The following is a 21,082-nucleotide window of genomic DNA, read 5'->3' as shown; positions in this document are numbered from 1 at the left end:
GAAAAAAAAAAATCCCCTAATGCTTTTAGGAATTTAGGCCCTCTAAATCTTTGCCAGATTAGGATAGGTTGAGCTATTTTTTTGCAATGACTGAAAAGAGTTTCCCAAGAGCTTCCTATCAGTTTTAATTTGTTTGAAAAAGCAGTTAAAAGTACAAGAAATGTTACTTGTCCTGTTCAGTTCCTAATATCCAGTTTTTAACTCACAGTTTTCTTGGACTTTAAATATTGAGCTTAACTTAGTCCTTAGAATTTTGTTTTATGTGTCTCTTGTTACTTGCTGAATGAAGTGATCAAAAGAAGAGAAGAAATTCTAAATTCATAACTGTCTTTCTACCAGTCTATCAGGCCATCAGGCCTCAGCCATCTTTACCCAGAGAACAAAAATAATATGATTAAGGAGTCTAAGAAGTCTTCTCTCTTTATTCTTTTTTTTTTATTCTAACTTTTATTTTAGGTTCGGGGGTACATGTGCAGGTTTGTTATGTGGGTAAATTATGTGTTGCTGGGGTTTGATGTACAAAGATTTCATCACCCAGGTAGTGAGCACAGTACCCAGTAGGTAGTTTTCTGCTCCTCACCCTTCTTTCACCCTCCACCCTCAAGTAAACCCCGTGTCTATTGTTCCCATCTCTGTGTCCATGTGTACTCAATGTTTAGCTCCCTCTTATAAGAGAGACCATGCCATATTTGGTTTTCTGTTTCTGCGTTAATTCGCTTGGGATAATGGCCTCCACCTGATTCCATGTTGCTGCAATCTATTCTTTACATAACTAAAGCATAGATTCCACTTGAACTATTTATTTATTTTCACTGAAAAGTAAAACAAACACAAAAGCAGAATACAAAGCTCATAAGCAATATAATGAACTACAAGGCTATCAGAAGTGACCTACAAGCAGCTGGGCGTGGTGGCTCACGCCTGTAATCCCAGCACTTTGGGAAGCTGAGGCAAGCAGATCACCTGAGGTCAGAAGTTTCAGACTAGGCCGGGCGCGGTGGCTCACGCTTGTAATCCCAGCACTTTGGGAGGCCGAGGCGGGCGGATCACGAGGTCAGGAGATGGAGACCACGGTGAAACCCCGTCTCTACTAAAAATACAAAAAATTAGCCGGGCGTGGTGGCGGGCGCCTGTAGTCCCAGCTAATCGGAAAGGCTGAGGCAGGAGAATGGCGTGAACCCGGGAGGCGGAGCTTGCAGTGAGCCGAGATTGCGCCACTGCACTCCAGCCTGGGCGACAGAGCGAGACTCCGCCTCAAAAAAAAAAAAAAAAAGAAGTTTCAGACTAGCCTGGCCAACGTGGTGAAACCCCATCTTTACTAAAAATACAAAAAAAATTAGCCAGGCATGGTGGTGCATGCCTGTAGTCCCAGCTACTCAGGAGGCTAAGGCAGGAGAATCGCTTGAACCCAGGAGGCAGAGGTTGCAATAAGCCGAGATCGCGCCACCGCACTCCAGCCTGGGTGACAGAGCAAGACTCTGTCTCAAAAAAAAAAAAAAGAAGAAGTGACCTAAAAGCCAAGTTTCTAGTCTTTTTTCCCCAAATTTCAGGTAATGAAATGCAACCATAAAAGGTATCAAGTATACAATAAAACAGATTGACCAGCACATTCCTTGATTTTATCACTTAGTTTTGTCATAAGGCATGGAGACTGCCCCTTAAAATCCACATGTTTAATAATGAGAATATAAAATTTTACAAGACTTTTGTTGCAAAACTAGAACTGTATTAGAACACAGCCACTTTGCTCTTTTGTAACATAAAACAGAATTTACCAATCAACAGTCCCCATGAAAGATGGGAAGATCTGATTATGTGCTTATGAAAGCTTAAGACTTTTTTTTTTTTTTTTGAGACAGCGTTTCGCTCTTGTTGCCCAGGCTAAAGTGTGATGGCACGATCTCAGCTCACCACAACCTCAGCCTCCCGGTTCAAGTGATTCTCCTGCCTCAGCCTCCTGAGTAGCTGGGATTACAGGCATGCACCACCATGCCTGGCTAATTTTGTATTTTTAGTAGAGATGGGGGTTTCTCCATGTTGGTCAGGCTGGTCTCGAACTCCCGACCTCAGGTGATCCACCTGCCTCGGCCTCCCGAAGTGCTGGGATTACAGGCATGAGCCACCATGCCCGGCCAAAAGCTTAAGACTTTTGTTGTTTTTTGGGGTTTTGTTTTTTTGAATTTTTGGTGGTTTTTCCAGACTATTTTGGCATTCTTTGAAAAGAAGTTGAAATTCTATTATTTTCTGGGGAGACAGAAAAGTAGAAATTGCTAACATAAAATATGGGTTTCTCATCAGTATCAAAGCAACATTAACTGTAGGCTTACTTGGTGTGTGTGAAATAAGAGGAATGCCTGTTTTGGTCACCTCCAAAGAGATGTATATTGTGTATGTTTATTGAATTTAAAATCTGAATGTAATGACAGATTTAAAAAAAAAAAAACCTCTAAAGAGTATAACAAAGAGAAAATCATCCGCTCCTGGAGCTGTATTCAAATCTAAAGTGGAATTTTCTCTCTGAATTTATACTGTGGTTCGCAATTTAGGAATTGAGAATTCCTGGAAGAAAACTACCCTAAAGTCTAAGCTGTTGCTGTTTTATTTGTGATAGTTAATTTTAAAACTATACTTAGCACAAATACGGATTGGTATTTCATTGCTTTAAAAATGGGCATGCTTTTCTAATTCAATAAATGCAAAAAATAAAAATAAAATTGGACAGATTGCAATCTGTCTAACTACTTAGGGGCTGAAAATTGCCATTATCAATAGATTAAATGATCAATGGATTAGATAATGGCAATTTTCAGCCCCTATATAGTTAGGGGCTACTTCAGTGGTATTTGCAATCACACAGAAGTAAAAGGAGCACTTGTTTTCAATACATAGTCATCAAAACTACACAAATAATTAATCCTGAACAAACTAAACTGCTGATATTTGACATTAGGCACCCCCTGCAAATTTAAAGGGCTTAAATAAAGAGGGGATAGGCCAGGCGCAGTGGCTCACATCGGTAATCCCAGCACTTTGGGACACCTGAGGTCGGGAGTTTGAGACCAGCCTAACATGGACAAATCCCATCTCTATTGAAAATACAAAATTAGTTGGGTGTGGTGGTGTGCACCTGTAATCCCAGCTACTCGGGAGGCTGAGGCAGGAGAATCACTTGAACCTGGGAGGCGGAAGTTGCAGTGAGCCGATATCATGCCATTGCACTCCAGCCTGGGCAACAAGAGCAAAACTCCATCTCAAAAAAATAATCATAATAAAAATAAAAAAAAAAAGATGGTATAAATACTCATTGGTATATTGAGGATAAATTTCATGGACTCTTTATGTCCATAGTACTGCTCTTAGTTGCTAAGGCTCCACTATGGTTTGAATATTTGCCCCCTCCAAAACTCACGGTGAAACATAATCCACAATGTGGCAGTATTGAGAGGGCCTTTAACAGGTGATAGTCTCTTAAGAACTCTTCCCCTCATGAAATGATTAGTCCATTCATGAATTCACAAATTCATGGCTTAATCGATTAACGGATTTTCATGCAAGTGGGACCAGTGGCTTTAAGAGAAGAGGAAGAGAAACTTGAGCTGGCTCAGCTCCCTCACCATATGATGGCTTTTTTAAAAAAAAAGGATAAATTAGGCCGGGCACGGTGGCTCATGCCTGTAATCCCAGCACTTTGGGAGGCCGAGGTGGGTGGATCACGAGGTCAGGAGATCGAGACCATCCTGGCTAACACGGTGAAACCCCGTCTCTACTAAAAATACAAAAAATTAGCCGGGCGTGGTGGCAGGCGCCTGTAGTCCCAGCTACTAGGGAGGCTGAGGCAGGAGAATGGCATGAACCCAGGACGGGGAGCTTGCAGTGAGCTGAGATCGTGCCACAGCCCTCCAGCCTTGGTGACAGAGTGAGACTCCTTCTCAAAAAAAAAAAAAAAAAGATAAATCATAAAAAGGCTTTATTAAAAAAAAGATATTCATTTTCAGGTATTCTGTTATAAGCATAGAAAATGGACTAAGTCAGTTCCTTTCCCACAAAAACTTAACCTTCTATGAGAACTTTGCAATTTACATATTTAAATTAAGTTGGTCCAAGGTTTTGCCCATCTTTCTTTTCCTTCTTTTTTCCTGGGGATTTATGTTGTATAGACCTCAGAGGCATCTGGCTCAGGATGTGCTGGCATGGGCCATTCCCGCTAGCCTTTGGCTGTCAGCCCCTTTCCCCGAAGTTCCGTGTCTGCCACCATGTCTGCCACCATGTCTGCTAGCCTCACTCCCACCACAAGGCCCCGCCCACTTTTACCCACTTCTGTATTGCTTTGGTGAGAAGGCTCCTGAAACTGTGGGATGTTCAGTGGATGTTCAGTGTCCTGGAGAGTGGGGAGGAGTATCTGTTTCAGACACCTTCCTCCGCGTGTGGTGAGTGGGGGCCTCTCACTGAGGCCTGCTGGAAGCAAGGCGAAGACCCTCTCTGCTCTAAAGTCTTCACCATCCCCCTGGGGAATTTCCTGCCTTCTTAGCTGATTGAGGAAAGTGGGAAGGGGGTACAGTTCTTTCCTGGGCACCTACCAGCATCTACATTCTAGTCACATTGTTAGAAAGGGGTCCCAATCCAGACCCCGAGAGAAGGCTCTTGGATCTCACGCAAGAAAGAATTCGAGAGGAATCCATAAGGTGAAAGCAAGTTTATTAGGAAAGTAAAGGAATAAAGAATGGCTGCTCCACAGGCAGAGCAGCCCCGTGGGCCGCTGGTTGGGCTATTCTTGTGGTTATTTTCTCTCTCTCTTTCTCTTTCACTCTCTCCCTCTTTCTTTCTCTTTCTCTCTCTCTCTCTTTCTCTCTTTCGAGTCTCACTCTGTTGCTCAAGCTGGAATGCAGTGGTGCAATGCAGCGAGCTCACCACAGCCTCTGCCTCCAGGGTTCAAATGCTTCTCGAGCCTCAGCCTCCCAAATAGCTGGAATTACAGGCACGCGCCACCAGGCCCCACTAATTTTTGCATTTTTAGCGGAGACGGAGGTTTCGCCATACTGGACAGGCAAATCTCAAACCCCTGACCTCAAGTGATCCGCCTGCCTTGGCCTTCCAAAGTGCTGGGATTACAGGCATGAGCAACTGTTCCCAGCCTTATTTCTTGATCACATGCTAAACAAGGGGTGGATTATTTATAAATTTTCCGGGAAAGGGGTGGGCAATTCCCAGAATTGAGGGTTCCTCCCCTTTTTAAATCATATAGGGTAACTTCCTGACATTGCCATGGCATTTGTAAACTGTCATGGCACTGGTGGGAGTGCCTTTTAGCATGCTAATGCATTATAATTAGCATATAATGAACAGCGAGGATGACCAGAAGTCATTCTCGTCACTGTCTCGGTTTTGGTGGGTTTTCGCCAGCTTCCTTACCACAACCTGTTTTATCAGCCAGGTCTTTGTGACCTGTACCTTGTGCCGACCTCCTATCTCATCCTGTAACTTAGAATGCCTAACCTGTTGGGAATGCAGCCCAGTAGGTCTCAGCCTCATTTTACCCAGCCCCTATTCAAGATGGAGGCACTCTGGTTCAAATGCCTCTGACATGCCCTCAGGTTCTCTTCCAGCAAGTTGAACTTTTATTTCCTTTTGGTAAACAACTTCATACCTCCTGAGGATTTGGTTTATGGTATAATCACTCCGCCCTGAGTCTTCCCAGCTCTAAATTATTTAGAACTTTGAAAACTTGTTTCCTGTCTTAAAAAAAAAAAAAAAAATCTGGCTCTTATAATAAAAAGCCTACTGTTTTACCTTTGATTTTAAAATTCCATTCAGAAACGCAGTTGTCATCTTCGTTTTTGGCTATGTCACCCTTATCCTGAGCAACCCATTGCTTTGATTTAGTGGGTGAAGAGGGATGCCTGTGGTTGGGAGAGAAACTGGAAAACCTGTGAAGAAGAGAAATATTAATTATGATATCCGATTGTATCCCACTACATTAATCAGGAAGTGTGTTTATTAGCAAATATGTGATAAGTGGCAATCAAGGGTGATACGGGCCCCCTAGTGGGCATTTGGAACTGTGCATGACATTTCTAGTCACAGTGACTTCAGGATTTAGTGGCATTTAGTAGGCATAGGGCAGGGATAGTAAATATACTGAAATGTGCAGAACAACTCCATACACAATGTCAATAGCTCCCTGATAAAAATACCAAAAACGTTCTTCTCTGCTGGGGCTTTTCCAGTCTCTGGCCCCATCCATGTTACTATAGGACACAGCCCCAGGGCCCTCTGCTTAGGCATCAGGTCCTACTTGCTTACTTCTGAAACCTGACTCTTCCTCTCCACAATTCCCTGGGACTAGCCTGGCTCCCCCACACCGCCCCGCCCCATGACATCTTTGCATCTGTCCAGCCTGAGTTGTTTGGGAGAAAAGCAAGGTGTCTCACCAGGAGGTATATTTAGGTGTTCTGTCCTTTAACTTCAGGTTCCTCTTGTATCCTAAATCCATGAAGTGGCTTAAGGATTTTGACTCTGAACTTGCTTAGCCAGTTTCCTATAGAAATGCACAGAAATGGCCAGGCGCACTGGCTCACGCCTCTAATCCCAGCACTTTGGGAGGCCGAGGCGGGCAGATCACAAGGTCAGGAGATCGAGACCATCCTGGCTAACACAGTGAAACCCCGTCTGTACTAAAAATACAAAAAATTAGCCAGGCGTGGTGGCGGGTGCCTGTAGTCCCAGCTGCTTGGGAGGCTGAGGCAGGAGAATGATGTGAACCCGGGAGGCGGAGCTTGCAGTGAGCTGAGATCATGCTACTGCACTCCAGCCTGGCGACAGAGCGAGACTGTCTCAAAAAAAAAAAAAAAAGAAATGCACAGAAATTATTCTCCTGGTTCCCATTGTCATTCCGATCATTGCTATGTGCAAGAGAAAAATGTGAAAGATCTTAAATTTCAGGCTGGGGGCAGTGTCTCATACCTATAATCCTGGCACTTTGGGAGGCCAAGGTGGGCAGATCACCTGAGGTTGGGAGTTTGAGACCAGCATGGCCAGCATAAGTGAAACCCCATCTCTACTAAAAATACAAAAATTAGCCAGGCGTGGTGGCACGCGCCTGTAGTCCCAGCTACTCTGGAGGCTGTGGCAAGAGAATCACTTGAACCTGGGAGGCAGAGGTTGCAGTGGGCTGAGATCATGCCATTGCCTGGACATTCATGAAAAGAGGTCAAAATATGAACACTAACAGAAGTTTGAAAGAAGTTCATTTCAGTCCTCATAGATGACTTTGGGGGGATGGGTTCAAGACTTCATTAAAGGAAGTCACTGTAGATGTGGTGGAAATGGCAAAATTGGAAGTGGAGCCTGAAGACGTGACTGAATTGCTGCAATCTCTTGACAGAACGTGAACAGATGCTTCTTACAGATGAGCAAAGAAAGTGGTTTCTTGAGATGGAATCTACTCCTGGTGAAGATATTGTGAACATTGTCAAAATGACAACAAACGATTTAGAATATTGATGAAATATTATCTAAATATTCTAACTTGGTTACTAAAGGAGCAGCAGAGTTTGAGAGGATTGACTCCAAGTTTTAAAGAAGTTCTACTGTGAGTAAAATGCTATCAAACAGCATCATGTGCTACAGAGAAATCTTTCTTGAAAGGAAGAGTCAATTAATATAGCAAATTTTATTGTTGTCTTATTTAGAAATTGCCACAGCCACCCCAACTTTCAGCAACATCTGCCCTGATCAGTCAGCAGCAATCAACATTGAGGCAAGAGCCTCCACAAGCAGAAATTACGACTTGCTGAAGGCTCAGGTGATGGTTTGCCTTTTTTTTTTTTTTTTAGCAATAAAGCATTTTTTAATTAAGGCATGCACACTTTTTTAAACAAATAATGCTATTGCATACTTAATAGACTACAGGGTAGTGTAAACATAACTTTTTTTTTTTTTTTTGATGCAGAGTCTTGCTCTGTCGCCCAGGCTGGAGTGCAATTGTGATTTTGGCTCACTGCAACCTCCGCCTCCCGGGTTCAAGCAATTCTCCTGCCTCAGCCTCCCAAGTAGCTGGGATTACAGGCATGCACCATCATGCCTGGCTAATTTTTGTATTTTTATTAAAGATGGGGTTTCACTATGTTGGCCAGGCTGGTCTCAAACTCCTGACCTCAGGTGATCTGCCCACCTTGGCCTTCCAAAGTGCTGGAATTACAGGCATGAGCCACTGCGCCCGGCCAGAAATTTAAGATCTTTCACATTTTCCCCCTGGCTGGTCTTGAACTCCTAGGCTCAAGTGATCCTCCCATCACAGCCTCCCAAAGCGCTGGGATTACAGGGGTAAGCCACCACACCTGGCCCAAAAATGATATTTTAAAACAATAATGACCAGCCTGGGCAACATAGGGAGACCTCATCTCTACAAATAATAAAATGAAAATTAAAATTAAAAATAAGATGTCTTTTTTTATTATTGAGGTATGATGAAACCAACAGAGCAGGAGATGATTTCTAACATAGTGTAAACCTAAAATAGTCAAAAAGCTTAGGATCTAGTTAAAAGAGTTTATTTAAAAGCCAAGTGTGAGGGTGGCCATCTGGGTAGCAGAGCTACACCAAAGAATGGTGATTGGCACTTGTAATCCCAGCTACTCAGGAGGCTGAGGCAGGAGAATCACTTGACCCTGGGAGGCAGAGGTTGCAGTGAGCCACGATCACACCACTGCACTCCAGCCTGGGTGACAGAGCACTACTGTGTCACACACACACACACACACACAAAATGGTGATTAGTGGCTGGGTGCTGTGGCTCACGCCTGTAATCCCAGCACTTTGGGATGCCAAGGCAGGTGAATCACCTAAGATCAGGAATTTGAGACCAGTCTGGCCAACATAGAGAAACCCTGTCTGTACTAAAAATACAAAAATTAGCTGAGTGTGGTGGTAGGCCCCTGTAATCCCAGTTACTTGGGAGTATGAGGCAGGAGAATTGCTTCAACTCAGGCACCTGGGAGATGGAGGTTGCCCTAACCTGAGATTGCACCACTGCACGCCAGCCTGGGGTTAAAAAAAAAAAAAAAAAAAAAAAAGGATGGTGATTAGTGACCTGATGTGGAGAAAAATGAGAAATGAGGATGGTTTATATAGGCAAAATAGAGGTGTTGAACAAAATAACATTTTCTATATGAAGACTAACATATAGATATGAGATTTGATGGGCTACTATTGATTACACTCTAACAGGGTTGTTTAACATTTTATTGTAACAGTCATAGGGTCTCTATTTTTACAGCATTTAGTCTAGGTTTGAATTAAGAATAGGGATTCTGGTTAATGTATAACATCTCAACACAAAGTTTAGAAAGCAATGGTCATGCACCAGAGAAGAAAAACAGTCATGTTATGTGAGTCAGCTTTTAGGGTTTAACTTTTCTCTTTGGCAAAATAAATTTGGAAAGTCCTAAACTTTTATTTATTTATTAATTATTTATTATTTATTTATTTTACAGTAGGTTCATTGATGGTAACAAATGCATTACTCTGGTATGGGATGTTGATATTAAAAGAGGCTGCATGTTGCTGGGTCAGGGTCATGTGAAAATTTTCTGTACTTTCCATTCAATTTCGTTGTGAACCTAAAATTGGTCTAAAGTCTTCTTAAAAATTGCCAATTCCAAGGTCATGATGATTTGCACCTATGTTTTCTTCTATAAGTTTTGTAGTTTTTGTTATTATATTTAGATTGTTGATCCATTTTGAAGTTTTGTATATGTTGTAAGGCAAATTTTCAACTTCAGAATTATTTTGGATGTGGATACCCACTTGTTTCAACAGCATTTGTGAAAAAGACAATTCTTTCGCCACCAAATGGTTTTGGTACCCTTGTCAAAAATCAAGTGATCAGGCTGGGCGTGGTGGCTCACGCCTGTAATCCCAGCACTTTGGGAGGCCGAGGCGGGTGGATCATGAGGTCAGGAGATCAAGACCATCCTGGCTAACACGGTGAAACTCCGTCTCTACTAAAATACAAAAAATTAGCCGGGCATGGTGGCGGACGCCTGTAGTCCCAGCTACTTGGGAGGCTGAGGCAGGAGAATGGTGTGAACCCGGGAGGTGGAGATTGCAGTGAGGTGAGATGGTGCCACTGCACTCCAGCCTGGGTGACAGAGCAGGACTCCATCTCAAAAAAAAAAAAAAAAAATCAAGTGATCGCTGGCTGGGCACGGTGACTTATACCTATAATCCAAGCACTTTGGGAGGCTGAGGTGGGAGGATCACTTGAGCCCAGGAATTTGAGACCAGCCTGCACAACATGACAAAACCCTGTCTCTATAAAAAATAACAAAATTAGCTGCATGTGGTGGCATGCACCTGTAGTCCCAGCAACTTGGGGAGCTGAGGTGGGAGGATTGCTTGAGCCCAGGAGGTCAAAGCTGCAGTGAGCCGTGATTGTGCCTCTGCACTCCAGCCTGGGTGACAAAGCAAGACCCTGTCTCAAAACAAAAACAAAAACAAAAATCAAGTGATCATAAAAGCATGGGTTCATGTATGAACTCACAGTTTTATTCCATTGATCTAGCCTTGTATTAGTATCACACTCTCTTGATGGCTATAGCTTTGTAGTAAGTTTTCAGAATGAAGAAGAGTGAGGACTCCAACTGTGTTCTTTCTCAAGTTTTTTTTGGCTATTCTGTGTCCTTTCCAATTCCATATGAATTTTAGAATCAACTTTTCTATTTCTTAACAAGGCAATTGGCATTTTTGTTGTTGTTGTTTGAGACAGTCTCACTCTGTCACCCAGGCTGTAGTGCAGTGGCACAATCTCGGCTCACTGCAGCCTCCGCAGTGAGGTACAGTGAGGTACCTGAACCCTCCTGGGTTCAAGTGATTCTCATGTCTCAGCCTCCCGATTAGCTGGGATTACAGGTGCCCACCACCATGCCTGGCTAATTTTTGTATTATTTTTTACCAGAGGCAGGGGTTCGCTATGTTAGTCAGGCTGGTCTCAAACTCCTGACCTCAGGTGATCCACTGCCTTGACCTCCCAAAGTGCTGGGATTACAGGTGTGAGCCACTGTGTCTGGTCGACAGTTGGAATTTTGACAGTGATTGCACTGAATTTATAGAACACTTTGGAGTATCACCATCTTAACAATAGTAAGTCTTATAATCTGTGAACAGAAGATGCCTTTCCATTTATTTAGATCTTTAATTTCTTTCAGCAATGTTTTTAGTGTTTAGTGTACAACCCTACTATGTTAAATTTATTCCCAAGTATTTTATTCTTTTAATGCTTTCATAAGTGGGATTGTTTTATTATTTCATTTTCAGATTGTTCATTATTAATGCATAGAAATGCAACCGATTTCTAAATATTGTATTCTGCAACGTTCTTGAGCTTGTTTAGTAGCTCTAAGAGTGTTTTTTTGTAGATCCTTTAAAGTTTTATACATGTAAGATTATTTCACTTGCAAACAGTGATAATTTTATTTCTTCCTTTCAAATCTGTATACCTTTTATTTCTTTTTCTTGTTTAATTGCCCTAGCTAGAATCTTCAGCACAATGTTAAATAGAATGGTGAAAGTTGACATCCTTGTCTTATTTCTGATTTTAGGAGGAATGCTTTTAATGTTTCACTATTACGTATGCTATCTCTGGGCTTTTTATAGATGCTCTTTAGCAGACTTAGAAAGTTTTCTTCTATTTCTAGTTTCTCATGTGCTATTGTCATAAAAAGGATTTAGATTTTGTCACTTTTTCTGGGTCTATTGATAGGATTGCGTGGGTTTTCTCCCCCTTCATTCTATTACTATGATATGTTACATTGATTAAGTTTTATAAGTTAAATCAGCCTAGCATTCCTGGGATAAATCCCACTTGATTATCATGTATAATCCTTTTTATATGCTGCTGGATTTGGTTTGCTAGCTTTTTATTGAGAATATTTGCATATATACGCATAAGATATATTATTCTCTAATTTTCTTTTCTTCAAATATTGTGTCTGGCTTTAGCATCAGGGTATTACTGGACTCATAGACTGAGTTCAGTGTTCCTTTCCCTTCTATTTTTTTGGAAGACTTTTAGAAAAACTTGTATTAATATTAAATTTTTTAAAATTGACACATTGTAATTGTACATAGGGATTGGGTACGATTTGATAGTTCAATGCACGTATGTATTATATAATTATTACATTAGGGTAGTTAGCACATCCATTATCTCATGCATTGATCTTCTTTGTGCTTATTACATTTAAACACTCTCTTCTAGCTATTTTGTAATATACAATACCCTATAGTTAACCATAGTTACCCTACTGTGCAATAAAATACCAGAAGTTATGAAATTATTCCTCCAATCTAATTGTAGCTTTGTACCTTTTGACCAAAATCATCCCCTCCTCCTCTCTTCCTACCCATCTCCAGTTTCTGATAACCACTGCTCTGCTCTGTCCTTTTTTTTTTTGAAATGGAGTCTCACTCTGTCACGCGGCTGGAGTGCAGTGGTGACCTTGGCTCACTGCACCTTTCGCCTCCTGGGTTCAAGTGATTCTCTTGCCTCAGCCTCCTGAGTAGCTGGGATTACAAGTGCCCACCACCATGCCCAGCTAGTTTTTGTATTTTTAGTAGAGATGGGGTTTCACCATGTTGGCCAGGCTGGTCTCCAACTCCTGACCTCAAGTGATCCACTCAATTTGGCCTCCCAAAGTGCTGGGATTATAGGCATGAGCCACTGCGCCCAGCCTCCAATTGTGCAGATTCATCTTTTGGGGGGTGGGGGTGAAACATGGGTTTGTGTGCCCTCATGCCTTGGTCATTCTGTCAGGCCTAGACTCCAGGCAGCTGGTGTAGTAGTGCTGTAGGCACCTGTGTTTTTGTGGTAGAATGATGACAGGGCCTCAGGGATAGAGCGAGGCAGTGGATATTGGCCTCCAGGGCAGAACACATTTTAGCAGTGGGTCTGTATTCAAGATGGCACCATGCTGTAGCACTTTAGGTTGTGGGGATGTGGGTGCACAATGTGGGCTCCTACTCTGGAGCAACGCAGCCATGTAAATTCCTGGCAACTCTCTAAACTGGATATGGAACCTGTGAAAACTGGGGGGCCCTCCTGTAGGAAGGACTACTGACATCTGTGGTGGTAATGAAGTCTCCAGCTTATCTTTTCCCCGTAGAAAGACTTCCCTGGCTCTGAGCCAATCCTGTTGATGGATAGAGTGTTGTAGATGCAAGGTGTCTTGAGCTTTCCAGTGTACTTCTTCAGTCACTTGAGTTGAAATAGTGCTGTTTATTTATTGTTCTATTCCTTTTTTTTTTGCAGATGGAGTCTCGCTTCATCACCAGGCTGGAGTGCAGTGGTGCAAACTCAGCTCACTGCAACCTCTGCCTCTTGGGTTCAAGAGCTTCTCCTGCTTTAGCCTCCCTAGTAGCTGGGACTACAGGCAGGTGCCACCACATCCATCTAATTTTTTGTATTTTTAGTAAAGACGAGGTTTCACTGTGTTAACCAGGATGGTGTTCTATTCCATTTTTATGGGGGATATGAGCATCAGGCAACTCTTAGCTGTCTTGCTGATGTCAGTTTGTGTTAATCTTATTAAACTATTTGATAGAGTACACTAGTGAAGTCATCTGGTCCTGGGATTTGTTTGTTTGTTTGTTTTTTGAGACAGGGTCTCACCCTATCACCCAGCCTAGAGTGCAGTGGCATGATCATGGCTCACTCCAGCCTCAACCTCCTGGGCTCAAGTGATCCTCCCACCTCAGTCTCTTGAGTAGCTAGGGACTACAGGCAAGTGTCACCACGACTGGCTAATTAAAAAAAAAAAAACAACATTTATTTTTGGTAGAGACAGGGTCTTGCCATGTTGCCTAGGCTGGTCTCAAACTCTTGAACTGAAGCAATACATCCACCTTGCCTTCCTAAAGTGCTAGGATTACAGGCATGAGCCACTGTACCAAGCTGAGTCCTGGCTTTTTTTGCTGAAAGTTTTTTAAAAATTAGCTTTATCTCTTTACTTGTTATAGGTTTATTTAGATTTTCTATTTTTTCATAGGTCAGTTTTGCTAATTTGTGTATTTCTAGGAATTTGTACATTTAATCTAGGTTGTCTAATTTGTTGTCATACAATTTTTTCCTAGTATTTCATTATAATTATTTTTATTTCTGTAAGACTGGTAGTAATGTCTCATATTTCATTTATGATTTTAGTAATTTGACTCTTTTCTCTTTTTTTTTGTTCAGACTAGCTAAAGGTGCCAGTTTTGTTAATCTTTTCAAGAAATTGGTTTTTAGTTTCATTTATCTTCTCTATTGTTTTTCTATTTTCTAAATAATTTATTTCCACACTTTTGCTTGCTTTGGGTTTAGTTTGCTCTTGTTTTTAAAATTTATTTTTTTCGAGGTAGAGTCTATTCATTTTATTTTAATTTTTCTGTTCTATTATTAATAAATAATTCTATTCTATTTTATTGTTAATTTTCATCTCTTTTTTTTTTTTTTGAGATAGGTCTCACTTTGTCGCCTAGACTGGAGTGCAGTGGCGTGATCTCAGCTCACTGCAACCTCTGCCTCCTTGGTTCAAGTGATTCCCCTGCCTCAGCCTCCCGAGTAGCTGGGACTACAGATGCATGCCACCACACCTGGCTAATTTTTTGTATTTTGGGTACAATTTTTTTGTATTTTGTTACAAATGGGGTTTCACCATGTTGGCCAGGATGGTCTCGATCTCCTGACCTCATGATCCTCCCACCTTGGCCTCCCAAAGTGCTGGGATTACAGGTGTGAGCCACCGCCCCCGACCAGTTTATGCATTTTTAGTAGAGATGGGGTTTTGCCATGTTGGCCAGGCTGGTGTCAAACTCCTGACCTCAAGTGATCCATCTGCCTCGGCCTCCTAAAGTGCTGGGATTACAGGTATGAGCCACCATACCCAGCCTGATTTCAATTTTTAAATCTTATTTAGGCTTATTTTATGAGCTAACTATAGTCTATTGTAGAGAATTTTCCATGTGCACTTGAGAAGTGTGTATTCTGTTGTTGAGTGGATCATTATACACATGTTTAAGTCTAGTTGATATACAGTGATGTTCATATCTCCTATTTCTTTGTGGATTTTCCGTCTAATTGTTGTATCCATTATTAAATGTAAGGTATTGAAGTCCCCTGACTATCATTTTAAATTGTCCTTTTCTTTTTTAACGTAGTCAGTTTTAGCCTCATGTATTTCAGGGCTCTCTTGTTGGGTGCATATATACTATAATTGTTATGTCTTTTGATGAATTGACCCTTTTACCATTATATAACGTTCTTCTTTGTCTAACAATTTTTGTTTTAAAGTCTATTTTGTCTGGTGTTAGTATAGCCACAACAGCTCTATTATCAGTACTGTTTGCATGAAATACATTTTGCATTCTTTTGCTTTCAACTGATTTGTGTATTTAATCTAAAGTGAATCTCTTGAAGATAGCATATAGTTGAGAGTTGGGTTCTGTTTTTGTTTGTTTGTTTGTTTGTTTTTTTGAGACGGAGTCTCACTCTTGTCACCAAGGCAGGAGTGCAATGGTGCGATCTTGGCTCACTACAACCTCCGCCTCCTGGGTTCAAGTGATTCTCCTGCCTCAGCCTCCTGAGTACTTGGGATTACCACAAATTCCGGCTAAATTTTTTTTTGGTATTTTTAGTAGAGACAAGGTTTCACCATGTTGGCCAGGCTGATCTCAAACTCTTCAGGTGATCCACCCACCTTGGCTTCCCAAAGTGCTGGGATTACAGGCGTGAGCCACCGCACCGGCCTGGATTCTGTGTTTTTTTTTGTTTGTTTGTTTGAGACGAAGTCTTGCTCTTATCCCCCAGGCTGGAGTGCAATGGCGCGATCTCGGCTCACTGCAACCTCCGCCTCCCAGTTTCAAACAATTCTTTTGCCTCAGCCTCCTGGGTAGCTGGGATTACAGGCGCCCACCACCACACTCAGCTAATTTTTGTATTTTTAGTAGAGACAGGGTTTTACCATGTTGGCCAGGCTGGTCTCAAACTCCTGACCTCAGGTGGTCAGCCCACCTCGGCCCCGCAAAGTGCTGGGATTACAGGCATGAACCACTGAGCCCGGCCTCTGGTTTTTAGTTTTGTTTTGTTTTTTGAGACGGTGTCTCGCTCTGTCGCCCAGGCTGGAGTTCTGTGGCAAGATCTCGGCTCACTGCAAGCTCTGTCTCCCAGGTTCACACCATTCTCCCACCTCAGCCTCCCTAGTAGCTGGGACTACAGGTGCCCGCCACCACCCCCGGCTAATTTTGTTTTTGTATTTTTAGTAGAGATGGGGTTTCACCATGTTAGCCAGGATGGTCTCAATCTCCTGACCTCGTGATCCTTCCGCCTTGTCCTCCCAAAGTGTTGGGATTACAGGCGTGAGCCACCGCGCCCAGCCCAGCCTGTTTTTAAAAATCACTGTGACATGACAGTTTTATATTTTTATCTCTTCATTGATATTTGCAATTTGACAAGACATGATTCGTATATTTACTTTAGTTCTTAAGACATGGCTTGGCTATTGATCATATTTAAAATAGCCAATTTAAAGTCTGTCTAAAAAGCCCAAATATCTAGGCTTTCTCAGGCATAGTTTCTATAAATTTATTTTTCCTGTTTATAGACCATAATTTTTTATTTCTTGGCATGCCTTATAACTTCTTGTTGAAAGCTGGACATTTTAAATATTATAATATGGCATTTCTAGAAATCAGCTCCTCCCCCTTCCCTAGAGTGTGTTGTTGTGCTAGTATTGTAGTTATATTTTGTTTAGTGAATTTTCTGAACTAATTTTATAGTCTGTTCTTTGTTACATGTGGATCCTGAAGTCTCTGTTACATTAGCTTACTGGTCAGCTAATGAGAGAACAGAGATTTTCTTAAATACCTGGGACCAAAAAATCTTCCAGTCTTTGCAGTGGGGCTCTGTGCATTCATTGTGCCATGCTTTCAGTACTCACCAGGCATTTTACAACTCTGCCTTAGCCTTCATATCCTACTTTTTTAGAGCCTCATGGTCAGGAGGACGGGTAAGTTTAGGGTCTTTTTCAACTTTCCCAGGGCATTTGCATAGCCCTGAGCATGCATTTCACCTTCTTGATTCTCAAGAATCTGTCAGAACTTTTGAAAACCCTTATAGACCGTCTCATTCTCCAGCCTTTCCTCCCAAGCTTTTTGATTAGTCTATTGATTGACCTAGCTATTGTCTATCACCACAGGCAGCAGGAACCTATTTAGACATCTTAGGAAAATATTTAGACGTTAGACTAAACTTAGTCTAACGTCTAAATATTTTCAACAAATGCCCTGCAGCAAGAAGCTTTAGCCCTAGGCTAGTTAGAAGTTAGGTGAAATAAAGACAAGCCTTTCAATCAGTATTCCAGGGAGCCACCAAACAGGTCAGAACAGGTAATTTGTACATGATGTGCATATTTCCATCTCTGGTACCAGGAATGTGGGCTGTTATTTTCATGCTACTACTGATCTGAGGAGTGGGAGATAGAACAGCGCTTAAGCTGACAGAGGAACAGTGTAGTGAATTGTAATACTGTCCTCTAGTATTCACTCTGTTCTTTCCATGAGTATGTAAACTGAAGTGCAGGAAGAGTGTATATCCCTCTCCCTTCCGGGTTGGACTCAACCACAATAACATGCTTTCACCAATAGAGTGTGAGAGGACATTTTTATTTTATTTATTTATTTATTTATTTTTTGAGATGGAGTCTCACTCTGTCATCCAGGCTGGAGTGCAGTGGCACGATCTCAGCTCACTGTAACCTCTGCCTCCCTGATTCAAGCAGTTCTCCTGCCTCAGCCTCCCGAGTAGCTGGGATTACAGGCGCGTGCCACCACACCTGGCTAATTTTTTGTATTTTTAGTAGAGATGGGGTTTCACAATGTTAGCCAGGATGGTCTTGATCTCCCGACCTTGTGATCTGCCTGTCTTGGCCTCCCAAAGTGCTGGGATTACAGGCGTGAGCCACTGCACCCGACCTAGAGAGGACATGACATACATACAGTTTTGCAGAAACTTTAAGAAGCATCATGATTTTTTAGTAGTTCCATGGCTTTCCCTCTCTGCCATGAGAATGAGCAGGTTTCACATAGGAACTGCTTTTTTAATCTGCAATCCAGGATGAGCGAACACATGGTGCAGAGTCATAGCCTTCTCAAAATCTGAGCAGCATTGTAGGCAATTTGTAATCTACATGTAATATAAGCAAGAAATGGTCCCTTCTTTTCTAAGGTACTTGTTATGGTCTAAATGTGTCCAAAATTCATGTTAAAATTTACTCACCTGTGTTACAGTATTCAAAGTTGGGGTCTTTAGATCAATTAAGTCGTGAGGACTTCTGCACTTGTGAATACGATTAGTGATGCTTTAAAAGGGCTGGTAGAGGACAGATGCGGTGGCTCACTCCTGTAATCCAGCACTTTGGGAGGCCAAGGCAGGTGGATAACCTGAAGTCAGGAGTTCGAGACCAGCCTGGCCAACATGGTGAAACCCCGTCTCTACTAAAAATACAAAAATTAGCTGGGCATGGTGGGGGGTGCCAGTAATTCCAGCTACTTGGGAGACTGAAGCAGGAGATTCGCTTGAATCTGCGAGGTGGAGCTTTCAGTGAGCGGAGATCGTGCCATTGCACTTCAGCCTGGGCAACAGAGCGAGACTCTGTCTCAAAAAAAAAAAAAAAAAATGCTGGTGGAAACAACCTAGGCCATTTTTGGCCTTTTCCATCCTTTCTGCCACGTGAAGACACAGAGTTCATCACTTCTACAGGATACAGCATCGAAGGTGCCATCTTGGAAGCAGAGCCTGGGCCCTTACCAGACACCAAAGCTGCCATCGGTCTGATCTTCAACTTATCAGCCTCCAGAACTGTAAGAAAGAAATCTCTATTATTTATAAGTTATTCAGTCTCAGCTATTTTTTATCAATTGACTAAGACAGCACTGAATTTTCAGAGTTGTTTGTTATGTGGTATAATCTGATAAAAGCTGACTAATGTAAACAGTTCCCAGAAAAAGAGGGAAAGATACTGGCTAGTAAAACATTAAATTACTTAAAACATTGCCTACTATACAGAATGCATTCAATAAATATCAATATATTAAATTATATTTGTATATGGATAACTAGCACTTTTTATTAGAATCAAAACACAGACTGTTCTGGAGAAAAACCACAAAATTCTAACTTTCCAACTTTCACTTTTATCAAGTCATTAAAAAATCCTTATCATAAAGATGAATTATAATATACAGTAGTTCCCCCCTTTCTGTGGTTTCAGTTACCCATGATATAGTACAATAAGATATTTAGAGAGAGAGAGAGAGAGGCCATATTCACATAACATTTATTATAGTATATTATTATAATAATAATACTAATTTCTTTTGAGACACAGTTTCGCTCTTGTTGCCCAGCCTGGAGTGCAATGACACAATCTCAGCTCACTGCAACCTCCGCCTCCCGGGTTCAAGCTATTCTTCTGTTTCAGGCTCCCAAGTAACTGGAATTACAGGCATGCACCACCATGCCCGGCTAATTTTATATTTTTAGTACAGACGGGGTTTCACCATGTTGATCAGGCTGGTCTTGAACTCCTGACCTCAGACGATCCATCTGCCTCGACCTCCTAAAGAGCTTGGATTACAGGTGTCAGCCACCGGGCCCGCCCTATTATAACTATTCTATTTTATTATTAATTTTCATCTCTGTTTTTTTTTTTGAGACAGGGTCTCACTCTGTTGCCCAGACCGGAGTGCAGTGGTGCAATCTTGGCTCACCACAACCTCTGTTTTCCAGGCTCAAGCAATTCTCCTGCCTCAGCCTCCTGAGTAGCTGGGATTACAGGCACGCACCACCATGCCCAGCTAATTTTTGTATTTTTAGTAGAGGCAGGGTTTCACCACGTTGGCCAGGCTGGTCTCGAACTCCTGACCTCAAATGATCTACCTGCCTAGGCCTCCCAAAGTGCTAGGATTACAGGCATGAGCCACTGCGCCCAGCCTAATTTTCATCTTTTACTGTGCCTAATTAAACTTTATCATAGGAATGTATGTATAAGAAAAAACACAGTCTATATAGAGTTTGTTATTATTCGTGGTTTCAGGCATCACCTGAGGGTCATGGAATGTATCCTTCATGGATAAGGAGAACTACTATATTGAGAAAAATGTAATTATTCACATTTTTTATATTTCTTTATTCTATATGCTATTGCTCTGACTAGATTTATGAGAGACCCTGGTCCTACTGGCAACTCATTTATAAGCCATTTCTTAGGATTGTTCATTTCCATAAAATCTTATTCATTTCATCCAATATCTTACTTTCTTCTATTAGCAATTTCAGAAGAGGCTTTGCCGCTCTTTCCTCATTCTGCATTTTGTGATGCATATTTCCTCCCTCTACACACTTTTCCAGGAGAATTATAATCATTGCTACAACTTCAACCTATCAACTTAGTTACAACTTTCAGCTGGGCGCAGGGGCGCATGCCTGTAATCCCAGCACTTTGGGAGGTTGAGGCAAGAGGATCACTGGAGCCCAGAGATTCCAGACCGGCCCGTTCAACGTGGAGAGACCACATCTCTACAAAAACCACAAAAATTAGACAGGTGTGATGGCGTGTTCCTGTAGTCTCGGCTACTCCGGAGGCTGAGGTGGGAGGATTACTTGAGCCTGCAAGATTGAAGCTGCAGTTTCCCATGATTGCACCAAGCCTGGGCAACACAGCAAGATTCTGTCTCTGAAAACAAACAAACAAACAAACAAAATCCATCCAAATACTTATATCTAGACCAGATATTTCCAGTGAACTCTAAACATACTTTCTCATCGGCCCACTGGACATCTTCACTTGATGTCCAGATATCTCAAACACAGCCATTTAACTGATAAGCTACAGGTCGCATTTGTTAGTTTTCTTTAAGGTCTTGTGATTCATGGTGACATCTGTCCCTGAATAAAGAATCTTATGAGTTCCTCAAATTGTTGACCTACTGATTAATGTATAACCTACTAACACTAAAAAGAATGCTGATTTATTTTTCAATCATAAAGTTT

The sequence above is a fragment of the Symphalangus syndactylus genome, chromosome 4 (assembly GCF_028878055.3).
Source record: "Symphalangus syndactylus isolate Jambi chromosome 4, NHGRI_mSymSyn1-v2.1_pri, whole genome shotgun sequence".
Classification (NCBI taxonomy): Eukaryota; Metazoa; Chordata; class Mammalia; order Primates; family Hylobatidae; genus Symphalangus; species Symphalangus syndactylus.
Note: the sequence above shows the minus strand (reverse complement) of the source record.